General features: G+C 44.6%; 1 long non-coding RNA gene across 1 annotated transcript; it reads right to left on the bottom strand.

The window, feature by feature from the left end:
- Window positions 1-10655: 10655 nt before the first annotated feature.
- LOC141984822 (uncharacterized) lies at window positions 10656-12187 on the bottom strand. Its single transcript, XR_012638814.1, has 3 exons — window positions 12094-12187; window positions 11525-11572; window positions 10656-10766 (listed from the first exon to the last, which is right to left on the bottom strand). It is a non-coding gene; the product is annotated as an uncharacterized LOC141984822 (long non-coding RNA).
- Window positions 12188-14332: the final 2145 nt, after the last annotated feature.

The following is a 14332-nucleotide window of genomic DNA, read 5'->3' as shown; positions in this document are numbered from 1 at the left end:
ACATCCTGGTGGCTCATGCCGTGAAATGCCGATTCTGGGCCCAGGAAACATGCACAGACTGGTGAGACCGCATAGTGTTGCAGGGACGATTCCCAATGGCTGCGAAAGTTTTGTATGCGTAAGGGCACTTTCATGAAACTTTGTGACTTGCTTTCCCCTGCCCTGAAGCACCAGAATACTAAGATGAGAGCAGCCCTCACAGTTGACAAGCAAATGGCGATAGCCCTGTGGAAGCTTGCAACGCCAGACAGCTACCGGTCAGCTGGGAATCAATTTGGAGTGGGCAAATCTACTGTGGGGGCTGCTGTGATGCAAGTAGCCAACACGATCACTGAGCTGCTGCTATCAAGGGTAGTGACTCTGGGAAATGTGCAGGTCATAGTGATGGCTTTGCTGCAATGGGATTCCCCAACTGTGGTGGGGCGATAGATGGAACCCATATCCCTATCTTGGGACTGGACCACCAAGGCAGCCAGTACATAAACCGCAAGGGGTACTTTTCAATGGTGCTGCAAGCACTGGTGGATCACAAGGGACGTTTCACCAACATCAACGTGGGATGGCCAGGAAAGGTACATGACGCTCGCATCTTTAGGAACTGTGGTCTGTGGGAACGGCTGCAGCAAGGGACTTACTTTCCGGATCAGAAAATAACCATTGGGGATGTTGAAATGCCTATAGTTATCCTTGGGGACCCAGCTTACCCCTTAACGTCATGGCTCATGAAGCCGTACACACGCAGCCTGGACAGTAGTCAGGAGCTGTTCAACTATAGGCTGAGCAAGTGCAGAATGGTGGTAGAATGTGCATTTGGACGTTTAAAAGCACACTGGTGCAGTTTACTGAGCACCTTAATAAGGGCAACCTAACCCCAGGTGTAGATGTGGCTAGGCCAAGGGAAGAATTCTTCTGCCAGCTTAGCTACCATCATTCAGGGAAGTGGATTACCTACATCCATGTAACAGAGTAACAGCCGTGTTAGTCTGTATTCGCAAAAAGAAAAGGAGTACTTGTGGCACCTTAGAGACTAACCAATTTATTTGAGCTGTAGCTCACGAAAGCTCATGCTCAAATAAATTGGTTAGTCTCAAAGGTGCCACAAGAACTCCTTTTCTTTCTACATCTATGTAGAAAGCATCTATGCTGCAGCGGTCTAGCTGTGCCACTATAGCTTAGGCATACCCTCAGTGACAATATTTGCTCTTGGATGCGTTCCTCCCTTCTTATTCTTCTGTTGCTATAACTGAAGCACATAGCAGGCACTGCCTGCTTCCCAAGCTCTGAGCCAAGCCAGTCTTCTGGGAGGATCTTTCTTTATTCAAACCAATTTGCCCAACCCTTCTGAGAACCTGCAGATGGATGAATCACAAACAACTAACAACTAACAAAGAGCTCCAGCAGTAATTGATAGCCCTGGGAGGGTAACAGATACCATTGTCACGGAGCATAACATCACAGCTGCAGAGGCCTGAGGGAAAAGGAGCCACCTGAAGAGCTGACAGTTGAGATGGGGAATTAACGGTTACTTTGTAGGCACTTTACATCAGCAGAAAATAAGCCCAACATAAGGGACCTCCCCCACCCACTCCCTCATTCCAGTCCTAGACAGTCCTCTCCCATATCCCCCTGCAAGGTAGAGTGCTGGGGCAGGCCACAGGAGGGCCTTTTACAGTCTGGCTAATAATCTGTAATGTATTTATCCTCACAACACCACCCCTGCAAGGTGGAGAAGTACTATGTTTTTTTGCAGATGGGGAACTGAGGCCCAGACCCTCAAAGGCATTTAGACTTTCATTTCACTGGCCATTAGGAGCCTAAATAACTTTGGGTGGGTCTGGGCCTCAGTGACTTGCCCAAAGTCACACAGCAAGATTGTGGCAAACCTGGGTCTGCCGAGTCCCAAGCTAACACCCTAACCACTGGGCCATGCTTCCTGCCTTTAGCCTTAGGCCTGCTCTAAACAGTGCCAGGAGGCAACCCAAAACCCCCAGCAGCCCTAGGACATGAGGGAAGCAAGCTGCCCCTTCAGTTGGCTTGCCAGGCTCAGGATCAGCACAGAGATGAATTGAAAGGAGTGGGGTGGGGGAGTTAGGTGAGGAGTGCCTATGTGCCAGGCCCAGTGCCAATGTGAACAATGCAAATAACTCGACTGCATGGTAGCCCAGAATAGGAAGATCCTAGTGGTTTCAGCAGAATTAAGAAGACAGTATAATACATGACAATTGAACTGGGATGGGGGGGAATAGGAGCATAAGGGTGGGGTGGATCAGTGGACCAGAAGGTGGCATTAGAAAAGGTTCAGAAAAGGGCAATGGAAATGATTAGGGGTTTGGAACGGATCCCATATGAGGAGAGATTAAAAAGACTGGGACTTTTCAGCTTGGAAAAGAGGCGACTAAGGGGGGATATGATAGAGGTCTATAAAATCATGAATGGTGTAGAGAAAGTGAATAAGGAAAAGTTATTTTCTTGTTCCCATAATATAAGAACAAGGGGCCACCAAATGAAATTAGTGGGCAGCAGGTTTAAAACAAATAAAAGGAAGTTCTTCTTCACACAGCGCACAGTCAACCTGAGGAACTCCTTGCCTGAGGAGGTTGTGAGGGCTAGGACTATAACAGAGTTTAAAAGAGAACTAGATAAATTCATGGAGGTTAAGTCCATTAATGGCTATTAGCCAGGATGGGTAAGGAATGGTGTCCCTAGCCTGTGTTTGTCAGAGGGTGGAGATGGATGGCAGGAGAGAGATCACTTGATCATTACCTGTTAGGTTCACTCCCTCTGGGTCACCTGGCATTGGCCATTGTCGGTAGACAGGGCTGGATGGACCTTTGGTCTGACCCAGTATGGCCATTCTTATGTTCTGATGAAGGGAAAATGGGGAATGGAGAAAAAACAGAATCAACCTTCATTGCCTCTTTCCACTAATTTATTCAGAATCAGGATAATTGGAATTCTCTGTAACAACAATACAGAAGACTTAAACCCCTGGGATTCATCTTCCCAGCTACAGTTGCACCTATAAATGAGGCTATGTCTACACTACCACTTATGTCAGTATAACTTATGTCACTCAAAGGTGTGAATATTCCACCCCCCTGAGCGACCTATGTTACACTGACATAAGCACTAGCGTGCATAGCGCTATGTCAGTGTCGCTTATGCCACTCACGGGGGTGGAATTTTAAGCTGACGGGAGAGCTCTCTCCTGTCAGCATAGAGCATCTTCGCCAGACTCAAGGCAGCTGCGCAGCTGTATTGGTACAGCGACGCTGCTGCAGCGCTGTATGTGTAGACGAGGCCTAATAGGAAACAGCTGGGATCTCATGCAAGAGACATGCACAGCTGAGACATTTGTGATACCTATCCACCTAATATCCTGCTTCCCATGTAATCAATGGGAGTCTTGCCATTGGCTTCAATGGATGCAGAATCAGACCCACATGATATGAATCCATAACAAGGAGCCAGTTAGATTTCAGGGCTGATCACATACAGTACAGTGAACATTAACCTGTCACTAAGTTAAATCTGAAAAGCTTTTCTTGTCCTGCCTGTTCCTGAGAGTTGAACTGCATGAGTTGTGGGAAGCAGGTCTCTTGGAGTACTGTGCAGCATTCCTGGAGGTTGGACTAGAGACTACTTTATGCATGCCAGACCCCTGCCTTTGCATGAATAACTACAGATGTCCTCTCCACAATAATGGAGCTATAGTAAAGTCCAGACATCTGTTTCTGGATGACAATCGCCAGTGGTTAAAACCAGAAGCGGAAAAGTGTTTGGGTCCTTCTCATTGATGTACATTGTGCATAGCTATTACAGTGAAGGAAGCAGTAGAAGCCTATGTAGTTTGCTGTGTAATCTAATCTAATTTAAAATTGAACCAGATTTTCACTACAAATGGAGACCTTACTTAAACCAAATTCCACTGTACAAGTCTTATCTTTCAATTAGAAACCTATCATTTTAGAAGATACAGTGATATCAGCTCCAAAGAAGGGGCTCATAGTGATCCTACCAGTGTCCATTGGTTTGCATGGAGAGGGAACCTGATCGGAATCCTCCTTGATCTGTTTTCTGTATCTGACCAAGACAGGCTTGGAGAGAAATGGGCTCTGCAGAGATAAGTTCAGAACTAGAAATTATAGATATAATGTGTGTGTGCGTGCACACAGCCATACACCTTTGCCCTCCATTGTATGGAATCAGAACAATACAGCTGTATGTCATTGGCCTTATTCTGCAGATGACACAAAACTTGGGGCAGTAGTAAATAATGAAGAGGACAGGTCACTGAGACGGAGTGATCTGGATCACTTGGTAAGCTGGGCTGAAGCAAACAATATGTGTTTTAACATGGCTAAATGTAAACATATACACCTAGGAACAAAGAATGAAGGCCACATCATCCCCCATGAGCATTCATGGAGGCTGGATTAAAGACTACTTTATGCATGTCAGACCCCTGTCTTTGCTTGAATGTCCTGTGCCCTGATTTTCCCCACCCCTTTCTATTTCCAGTTCTTACTCTCCCTTGAGAATTGCCATTTCTACAGGAGGTTATGGTGGTTCGGTGATTTGCATCAATGTTCATTTGGGATAAATCCATCCAAAGGGAGAACTGGAACCTAGATCTTCAGAATTACTGTGTGAATCTACTGCTGTTAAATCTCATGCTGGGCAGCTGGAAATGTGCCTGTCAGATCAGCATCACCACAAGTAACATCACTGTTATACCCACTATGCTCAAGTGAAAAGGTGAATAAGCTCACCTGCAGGATGACACCTAATCTAAGGGTGTGATGGCATTGGGCTACCTTCTGTTGGAGCAGAAGCCAGCAGAGCGAGAGGATCAGCACCTTCTTTGGCGTGATTGGTAGGGAAAGGTGTCAGGACAGGAAGAGAAGCAAGGACTGCAGTGTCTGTATGAGTGAAGCTTGAACCATAGTTAAATAAACTCCCATACAGCTCAGATGCTCAGCAGAGAGAGAAATATTCTGGCACTTTGAAGTTTTGCATAAGGGGACTCAGCTGACACTGGGGAGTAACTGCTGTGCCGGACCCATGATGTCACTGATAGTCAAAGTTACCCTGAGGCTGTTCTGTCTCAACTGCCTCCTGAATCCTTTCTGAGACTGAGGCCTGGTCTGCTAAACATTTAGGCCATCATTGATATAGTGCTGAGGGGTGTGAAAAATCCACACCCCTGAACACCGTAGTTATGCTGACCTAAATCCTAGCATAGACGCATCTAGATCGATGGACGAGTGCTTCCACTGATACAGCTACTTGTCGCTCAGGGAGGTGGTGCTTCTACAGTGGCCATGTCTACACATACAGCGCTGCAGTGGCACTGCTATACCGATACCGATGCACCATTACAGCACGTGTGGTGTAACTTATGTTGCTCACGGGGGTGGAATATTCACACCCCTGAGCGACATAAGTTTTGCCGACATAAGTGGTGGTGTAGACATAGCCAGTGATAGAAAAAGCCCTCTTGTTGCTGTATGCTGAGGTTATGTCTACACTACCAAGTATGTTGCTATAACTTATGTCGCTCAAGGGTATGATTATTCCACCCCTCTGAGCGACATAAATTACACCAACATAAGCATCAGTGTGGAGTTATTCTAGATTTACCTTAGTATAAATGAGTACAGAATTTGGCCCAAAGTTCTCTTACTCGCACAGCCCAGATCTTAAACACTAGGTCTCTGCTTCCTACAGATGCAACAGGGTGTTCAAGGAGGCCTAGTGATGAGAAGTTATGGGGATGAGGGGCAGTGGTGCCAATTCAGATATTTCTTGAAGGGTGGGGCAAATTGCAGTCCTTGCCCCCAGCAGGGCCCCACTCCGATTCACCCCACCAAAAAAACAATTGAGTGGCATTGTAACCCTGTGCCATTGGGGAGGAATATTTGTTTCAGTCAGTGTGGGACCTTGGAACCATGAATTAAAAAGTGAGCAAACCTGTGTTTCCAGCTGCGATGAGAAACTGACGAGTTAACCTCATCTTGCCTGACTGGTTCTGTTACATAGCTGCTAATGGCCCCAGGGAGAAGACACTGGGAGAAAGGAGAGGAATTTTTTTTCCTCTTGCAGTGAAAGGGGATGGGAATGGAGAATTGTGCCAGCACTGCAGGGTAGATTCGCACTAAACTAGCGTATGTATGTCTGCCCAGCATGACTATGGCTGGGCTACCTGAAATAGCTTGAATCCAGCTAGTGCAGGTACAAATAGCAGTGAAGACAGTGCAGTGTAGGCTGCAGAGTGGGCTAGTGAGCTGAGTATGTACCCAGGGTCTGTCCCAGGCTTATACTACTAACTGTGCTGAAGCCTGCAATAATAGCTATTGGTACCTGCACGAGCTGGATTGAAGCAGGCTCAGGTAGGTTATCACATGCACAGCTTTTGCTGCGTAGATATGTCCTACATCCCTGTAATCACTCTCCTGAACTTACACTCCAGCTGCCCTCTCTGCCTGCTGAATGCCTAGCTTCAATTCTCCCATTGCCCTCGCTCGTGACCTGGGGTCACCCTCTTTGTATTGCTCTGTCTCTTTGCTAATGGCTCCATATTATCCCATGTTGCCATGTCCCCCTGCTGACTGGCGGTGTTACACTCCACTTGCCCTCTCCCATTTTCTCACTGCCTGGTGCTGTGTGCTTCTCTCACTGTGTCACATTGTCTCATGGGGTAAAGCCAGTTTTTCATGGGCTACATCCCCGCTCTTGAAGCGAGCAGGAGCGTTATGAGGCTGAAACCAAAGGAGGGTAAATAACAGAACGTATTTCCTTCTCCACAAACCGAGAAAAATCAGGCAGATTGAGAAAAAAGAAAAGGAGTACTTGTGGCACCTTAGAGACTAACCAGTTTATTTGAGCATGAGCTTTCGTGAGCTACAGCTCACTTCATCGGATGCATAGCATGCATCCGATGAAGTGAGCTGTAGCTCACGAAAGCTCATGCTCAAATAAACTGGTTAGTCTCTAAGGTGCCACAAGTACTCCTTTTCTTTTTTCCTTTTACGAATACAGACTAACACGGCTGTTACTCTGAAACCAGGCAGATTGAGGTTGCTTTTCTTAGCCTCACAGACTATTACTTCTATTTGTATAGACTTGGTTATTGTAACTTATGGACGGATTCCTCACCCTGTCCTATTCTTATCCCCTGTCTGTCTGCAGGTCTGGAGAGAAGAGTACTCCATCGCCCCATTTCTCCCCCAATCACAAGTTCTTGCCTTGCAAATCATAAGGTTGGTCATGTTTCTGGGGTAGAAAGAAGTGCCATCTCTAAGAATGAAAGAACTAAAAGGAACTTTTGTTAGCTGCTGGTGCCACTCTGTGGGCCTCACCTGCATCACAGTTCATGCAGTTTCACAAAACTTGTTCACCTCCTGTGTTGCTGTTTGAACGTCTTTCCCCCCAATTACCATGAATTAAAACAGGCAAGGCGATGGTGAGAGGAGTTTAGAAAGGGATGTTACTGACAGCTAATAGCTTCAATGCTTGAGTCCCAGTGCACATGTGGTGCCCAGCACAAGGCTTTCCCTTGTGTTTTCCTTTGGACATTTTTCCAGTGTCATTTACTGAGGCAAATGCATTTGCTGAAGGGTGAAATGGGGCAAAGGAGAGAAAGTTCAAAGGGGAGACTGTGGAGCCGGATATCTGGGGGTTAGACTGACCCGTGCTCTCCCTTCTAATTCTATGATCTTCTGAGTTTGGAGCTGAAATCTACCAATTATTCAGGGTTTGTCTGACCTACAGCAAAGGCTCACCAGAGCAGTGAAAGAGGTTGCCTCTTGTTCCCTAATAATCATGCAGTACATTTATAAGAGACACAGAGTTTTTAATATTCATAGATATGCAATTTTGTTAAGATAGCATTAAAATGAATGCTTTTCCCCACAGATACAAACAGATACCTGTACTGTCCATCACCATGACTTGAAAATGAAAAATGAAAGAACAAAAGTAAAGCCTTCCTGAGAGAGCCATGTGTGTGTGTGTGTGAGAGAGACAGAGGGAACCAGAGACAGAATTGCTGCCTCTCTCCGCAGACAGCAGAGTTCTTAGGGATTTAAAGACACATTACACAGAAAACAAAGATATAACAGTCACATAGCCAAATGAGCCACAGTTGTAAGTACATCTCAATTAATTTAAATCAGTATTACTGGAAAGTTGCCATTACCAAACCTTGTGGAAGAAGAGAAAAAGAAATAGACAATTTAAACTGAAATTGGACTAATTTGAATTTATTATTTTGAAAAGGGTAAAGAACTTGAATGCCAGGTATTATTGAAAGATTTATGGAGAATTCTTCTTCAGATGTGTGAATGTTTCAAAATGTACAATCTGAGTGCTGGGTATTAGGCCATGATTTCTTATGGTATCATTTAATTTCTTAGTGTCTGCGCTTTGTTATTTGAAATTATGACTTTCCATTTAAGCTCCACTTGAGAAACACTGGGCCTGATCCTGCACCATTAAAGCCAATAAGTGTTTACCAATGGGAACAGGATCCGGGCTGTGAAGCAGCTTGTCCATTGCTATGATAAAATAAGAATTGGGAGCCCAGAACTAATTCCCCAGTTGAATGTATCATGGAGATATGTTTTATTAGGCTGATTGGTTTAAGACTTATGGGTAGGAGTTCAATTAAAAAGGACATTAAAATGTTTCAGGACCATGTTTAATTTTTAAAAATAGATTCATGGAGCTGTAGATTCATAGAATTTAAAGCCAGAAGGGGTCCTTAGATCAGTGGTTCCCAAACTTGTTCTGCTGCTTGTGCAGGGAAAGCCCCTGGCGGGCCGGGCCAGTTTGTTTACTTGCCGTGTCCGCAGGTTCGGCCGATCGTGGCTCCCAGTGACCACGGTTCGCTGCTCCAGGCCAATGGGAGCTGCTGGAAGCTGCGGCCAGTATGTCCCTCGGCCCACGCCGCTTCCAGCAGCTCCCATTGGCCTGGAGCGGCAAACCGCGGCCACTGGGAGCCGCGATTGGCCAAACCTGTGGATGCGGCAGGTAAACAAACCGGCCCGGCCCGCCAGGGGCTTTCCCTGCACAAGCAGCAGAACAAGTTTGGGAACCACTGCCTTAGATGATCAAGTCTGACTTCCTGTATAACACAGGCCATTAAATTTCACCCAGTGACCTGTTTTCATTGAAGTATATAAATAAAAACCATTCGAAAGGGAGGAAATGTGGACTCAAAATTCCACAAACATCTTTAGCATTGATTCTAGATCAACTCCAATGGTGATATTGGTATAACGTGTATTACATAGAAACACATATGTGCCTAAAACTAAGGCCTGGTCTAGGTCTCATTGAAGTCAATGATATAACTTCCATGGTCTCCAGTGCTGATGGATCAAGCCTATAAACAGGATAGGGCTGGGGCCATATGTTAGAGGGGACAGCCAGATGACTTCAGCCCTGCAGGAAGTCCAAACCTGAAGTATGGACAGTGGGTGGGATGCCAGAAAACTGTGTGACCCCACAGTTGCAGAGGGTTTTGGGAGCTCAGGATGTGGAAGAAAGGCAGGACAAGTTCCCAGCACTGGAACTTAATGGGCTGGAGAGACTGTCTTATGAAAGAAGGATAAAAAGCAATTTTAGGTTGGCCGTCTGGAAAAGCTTCCTCATGGTGAGATGTATTAGGCTGTGGAATGGACTCCCAAGGCAAGTGGATCAAGAAAATTGTTCACCAATCATTAATAGGGTTGACTAGCATCACATGTACATCACTTGTGTCCCAACTATGGGCTTTATTTATTGTTAGATTGTAAGATGGAGTACTGTTGCTAGTGTGTAAGATCATGAAGTGAAAAAGTTTAAAAAAACATTACGTAGGCAAGGAGAGGATGTGATCTGCTGCTGCAATAGAGAGCCACACTATCAGCATTTTAATTTCATCATTTTTTATTTACAGTGATCTTTATATCAGCAAGGGATAGATATTAGTTCAGAGAACGGCAGAATGTTCACCTGCTTGGAGAATTCTCAGAGGTCACAGTTTAATTATTGCACATCACCTCTCAATAGATCCTTCCAGTTCATCACAGCTTGGAGGATGGTCATATTTTGAAAAGTGACTATATAAATGGCATTGTGGGGCTCCATGCATATAATCTTTCTGGGACTCCAGATCAAATTAATAAAAATAAAAATGGTGTTTTTTCAGGCTGCTGACTCTGCAAACTCAGCCTGAGCTCTAAGAATCAAGCAGGGTTCTTTTTTTTCCCGTATGTCACCACCAATAATAAAAGCACTCCAGGCCAAATTTTGCCCTCAGTAACTTGTGCAGTCCCATTCCCATCAATGGCTTTGCACAAGTGTAACCAGACTTCAGTAAATAATTCTGTGGATGATGCAGAAGAAGGCATAGACTCCAGCTTCTTCTCTCTGAACTCTGCTGGCTCTTCAGGATGAACACACATAAAAAACATATTTAGTCACTAAAGTCAGTCACTCTGAGTCTGATACATGCACACAGCAGAGCTACTGAATGAAAAGTGACCATTTTTACATAGTCACTTTTCAGAATATAATGCACCCTAAATACTTTATTAAGAGAATAATCACAAGTATTAAAAATTTAACAAACTCAACAGCACTCTTGCTAATGCTCTACACATTCATTTCTCAAGGGTGACGTTGTGCTTCTCATTTTGAGGCTTGGATTTTCCTTCAATGCAGCTGATGATGTGAAGGGGAGTGGGGCAAGTTTCATCCTTCTCAGTCTATTTCATATGCTAAAGGGACAGAAAGGGTATAATGCATGGGTAAAAATGGAATTGAATTCTGTGGTCTGGAGCCAGCAAGTCTTCACCATACAAAACAGAGTTAGATTGGATAGAGACGTACAGTATGGAATCCCACCATTTAGCATCTTTCTTAGTGGGATTTTATAAGTTACGGATGTTATGGGGACTGCCCAGATGCTACAAGGGCCTTATAAAAATGGGCTACCAATCCACAACAACCTGCAGGATGGAAAAAGGTAATGAGCTGATGCAGTCAGTGATCTGGACCTTATGTCCTGGTGTCAAGAAATCCCAGGCTGAGCAGACACATAACTATTGACCTCAGAGAAGGAGAGCATCTGGGATGTGGTAGCCTGCATTGCCTTATGAATGATTAATATGGAGAGACCAAAACTGGAACCATGTATCCAGATCCCATCCTGAATGCCAATGGTTCAGATATAATTAAACCTTAATCCAAACAGACCTTGGTTTTGCAAAACACGTCCCAGGGTGACAAGGTTTGGCAAAACAAAAACCCACCACTAGTTGCTCTCACCTCCAGCAATTAAGTCCCTGGCCTCTTACGCCAGGAGGAGATGGGAACACCTCAGTGACAATTCATCCTGGATTCTTTAGCCTTCAAGGCCACCTCTGATTAAGACAGAAGAGACGAGTCAAATGGTGCATGCAGAAATGGCAGGACTGTGATCTTTTTGGAGGAGAAGAGGAATCACAACAGAATAGAGAGAGCAGAATCCACTTACAGGGGTCAGATCCACTTCCGCTACTTTCGTCAGGGAGGCTGGACTGACCTACAATGAACAAAAATCAGGGCTTAATCCTGGAAATCTACATAGTCTGTGCTTTGAGATCTACTGATGAAAAGTGCTCCATCAGAGCTAGGCATTATCATTATTATTTTAGAGAGAATGTGAGTCTGCTTGCGTGCTGAGCTAGAGAGCCTGTCTTTTTAGCTCAATCTGTAATGACTCGTGTTTAGCTGTGGAGGTCCCTGGTTGAATCCCTGGTGTTGGCCCAGATGACACTCATTACAGTGGGGAGTCCCTTTAATTCATAGATATCAGGATAGATCATATACAGCTGAGGAGAGCATTCATATGGCACTGGACCCAGCCTGTCCTTTCCTGAGGGCCAAATCAGGGAGCTGCTTAGGTTGTGGGTGAGTAGGAGGCTAAAATTCAGTGCATTGTGGAGGATTCAGGTGTAAGGAGGGGACTAGGGGCTTCTTTCACCTTGTCAGTCTCTCTTGGCAGGTAAGTAGAGAAATGTAAAAGCAGTAACAAAGTAACAGAAAGAAACAGAATTAACTTACCCATAGGTTGCCCATTGGGCTCCCAGCCTAGCTCTCCACTGACTTGTCCATTAGGTTCACCACTTGTTTCTCCGCTAAGCTCCCCACTTGCTTGCCCAGATTCAAAGGCACCGGATTCCTCTTGGAGAAACAAAAGAGAATAATATATAAATATGTATCACAATTAGGTAACAACTCTCTGTCAGTAATGTTATCCTTATGCTTTGGGCTCTAGTCCCATGGGATTGGGGAACAAAATGTACACAGTGTATGATGCTCTCATTTGCTTCCATTTTTTGCCTCCCTTCCAACCCCAGCCCATCCTTGGGATTCAGAGGGAAGTGATAGTTTTTTCTCACTAGGATGAGGAGAAACCCTTTGGAAAACTAAAGGCAAGGATATTAGGGAGCCATAAGAGTAAGTATTAGTGATGTCCAGCAGGGTCCAAGCTCCTGTGTGATAAATAGGGATTGTCCTGAACCTGCACCCCAGCTGCTACAGGGCCTGGGGTGGTTTATTATAATTAGGCTGATTGGTTAGGAGGTAAATCAAATGGACCAGAATATAGTAAAGGATGGATACACTCACCAGATTTGTCCCCACTTAGATCCTCTGTAAAAATAAAAGAGAAGTTCATCAGAATTGACAAGAACTTGTCCAGCTCAGAAACGTTCCCACATATTCAGGGCTCATTTCCCATCCTGATCACACGGATCTAGTGTGTGTACAGGTCAAACACAAGGAGAAGGTTACTGAGATTAACCAGAATGTGCAGGAAACAGAACAGACCTAGACATGTTTGGAGACTTGCCAAAGAGGAAGTTTAAATGCCAGTAATTTAAACCAACAGCTCATTCCAAAAGAAATCAAAACAAAAAATGTCTTACACCAAAATGTAGGCGGTGGTTCTGGTTCTGGTTAGGGTTACGGTTCTCCCTTAGGGTTTGAGGGATCTCAGGTTAGGTTTTTTATTTTAGTTTAGTTTTTATCTCCGGCTTGCTCCTGAGGCTGTTTTTTTCGGGGGCTGGCGGTTTAGGGGAACAGGGACTAACTGTGCCTTTTTCTCTGATTCTTGTACAGCAATGAGCACATTGTCAGAGGGGCAACAAATAATAACAATATTGAAATAACTGGATTTACTGGATAAGAAGCACAGAAGAGAGGATTGTGAGAGCCTTAAGCTGGAGAAAGAAAGAGAATGGATCAAATCCATCCCTGTGTGACTTCAGGGACTTTCATAATGTGTTCAGGTTACCTTGTGCTTGTATGAGAGGAGGCATAAGCAAAACAATCAGGGCTGGGAGGATCAAGATCTTCTTCAGCATAGTTGGTATCTTGTGTGAAGCCTGAGTGACAGGTGAAGAAGAAAAATGAAGGTTTCAGTGTCCAGCTGAAAGGATCTAGGGGTCTATGTAAAGCAAATCCTCAGGCCTGCCCTCTCCATAATCTACCTGAGAACAAGAGGTTCAGGTTACACACATGTAGGATAATAAAAATAAAGAATTAGAGTTAGCTTAAGTTTGGTTAAGGAAATATATATGTGTTGTAAAGAAAGGCCTTGAAAATAATGAGTTATAAGGTCAAAAGGAATGAAGTAGGGAAGATGTCCAGACATGCAAATATCATAGAATCAGAGAAGTGTAGGACTGGAAGGGACCGCAATAGGTCACCTAGTCCAGTCCCCTGCAATCAAGACAGGAGTAATAGGCACTTCCCACATCTAACTTCTGTGATCTGGTGCCAGGCATATTAGCAGGAACACTGTTCTGTTTCTTTCCCAATAAGCAGACTTTGTTACAGTTTATCGCAGGAATTGCATCTCCAGGAAATGCTGAAGATTGCTAGGGATCTTGAATATTGAGTTTTCTGTTAATGGACAGAATTCCAGGGCAAGGTGTGAAATGTCACAAACTCCCATCTCTGCGGAATTAACCCTTCCCTATATTAGACAGTTTTACCCTGTCCCCTGATAACCTGTCTGTAAAGCAGCCTATAGGAACAATGCACCCAATTCCCAAAAGAAAGGGTTTAAAATTTTCCATATTAAGAGATTTCAGATACTTGTCTAACATTTTACTAGTTACCTTTCTCAAGTCACTAAAATGTCTGTTCTATGCTGTGCCTGCTGAACAAGGTCACTCCATCCTGTTTGCATTCTTTTAATTATCTTGTTCAACCCTCACAGAGCTAATACTATGTGGATAATATATCAAGGGAGGCAGCACTTATCAGGAAAGGCTAAGAGAGTGGGTAAAAGGGC

Source organism: Natator depressus, chromosome 1 (assembly GCF_965152275.1).
Source record: "Natator depressus isolate rNatDep1 chromosome 1, rNatDep2.hap1, whole genome shotgun sequence".
Taxonomy (NCBI): Eukaryota; Metazoa; Chordata; order Testudines; family Cheloniidae; genus Natator; species Natator depressus.
The sequence above is the reverse complement of the archived record's forward strand: the minus strand, read 5'-3'. Positions and strand labels throughout refer to the sequence as shown.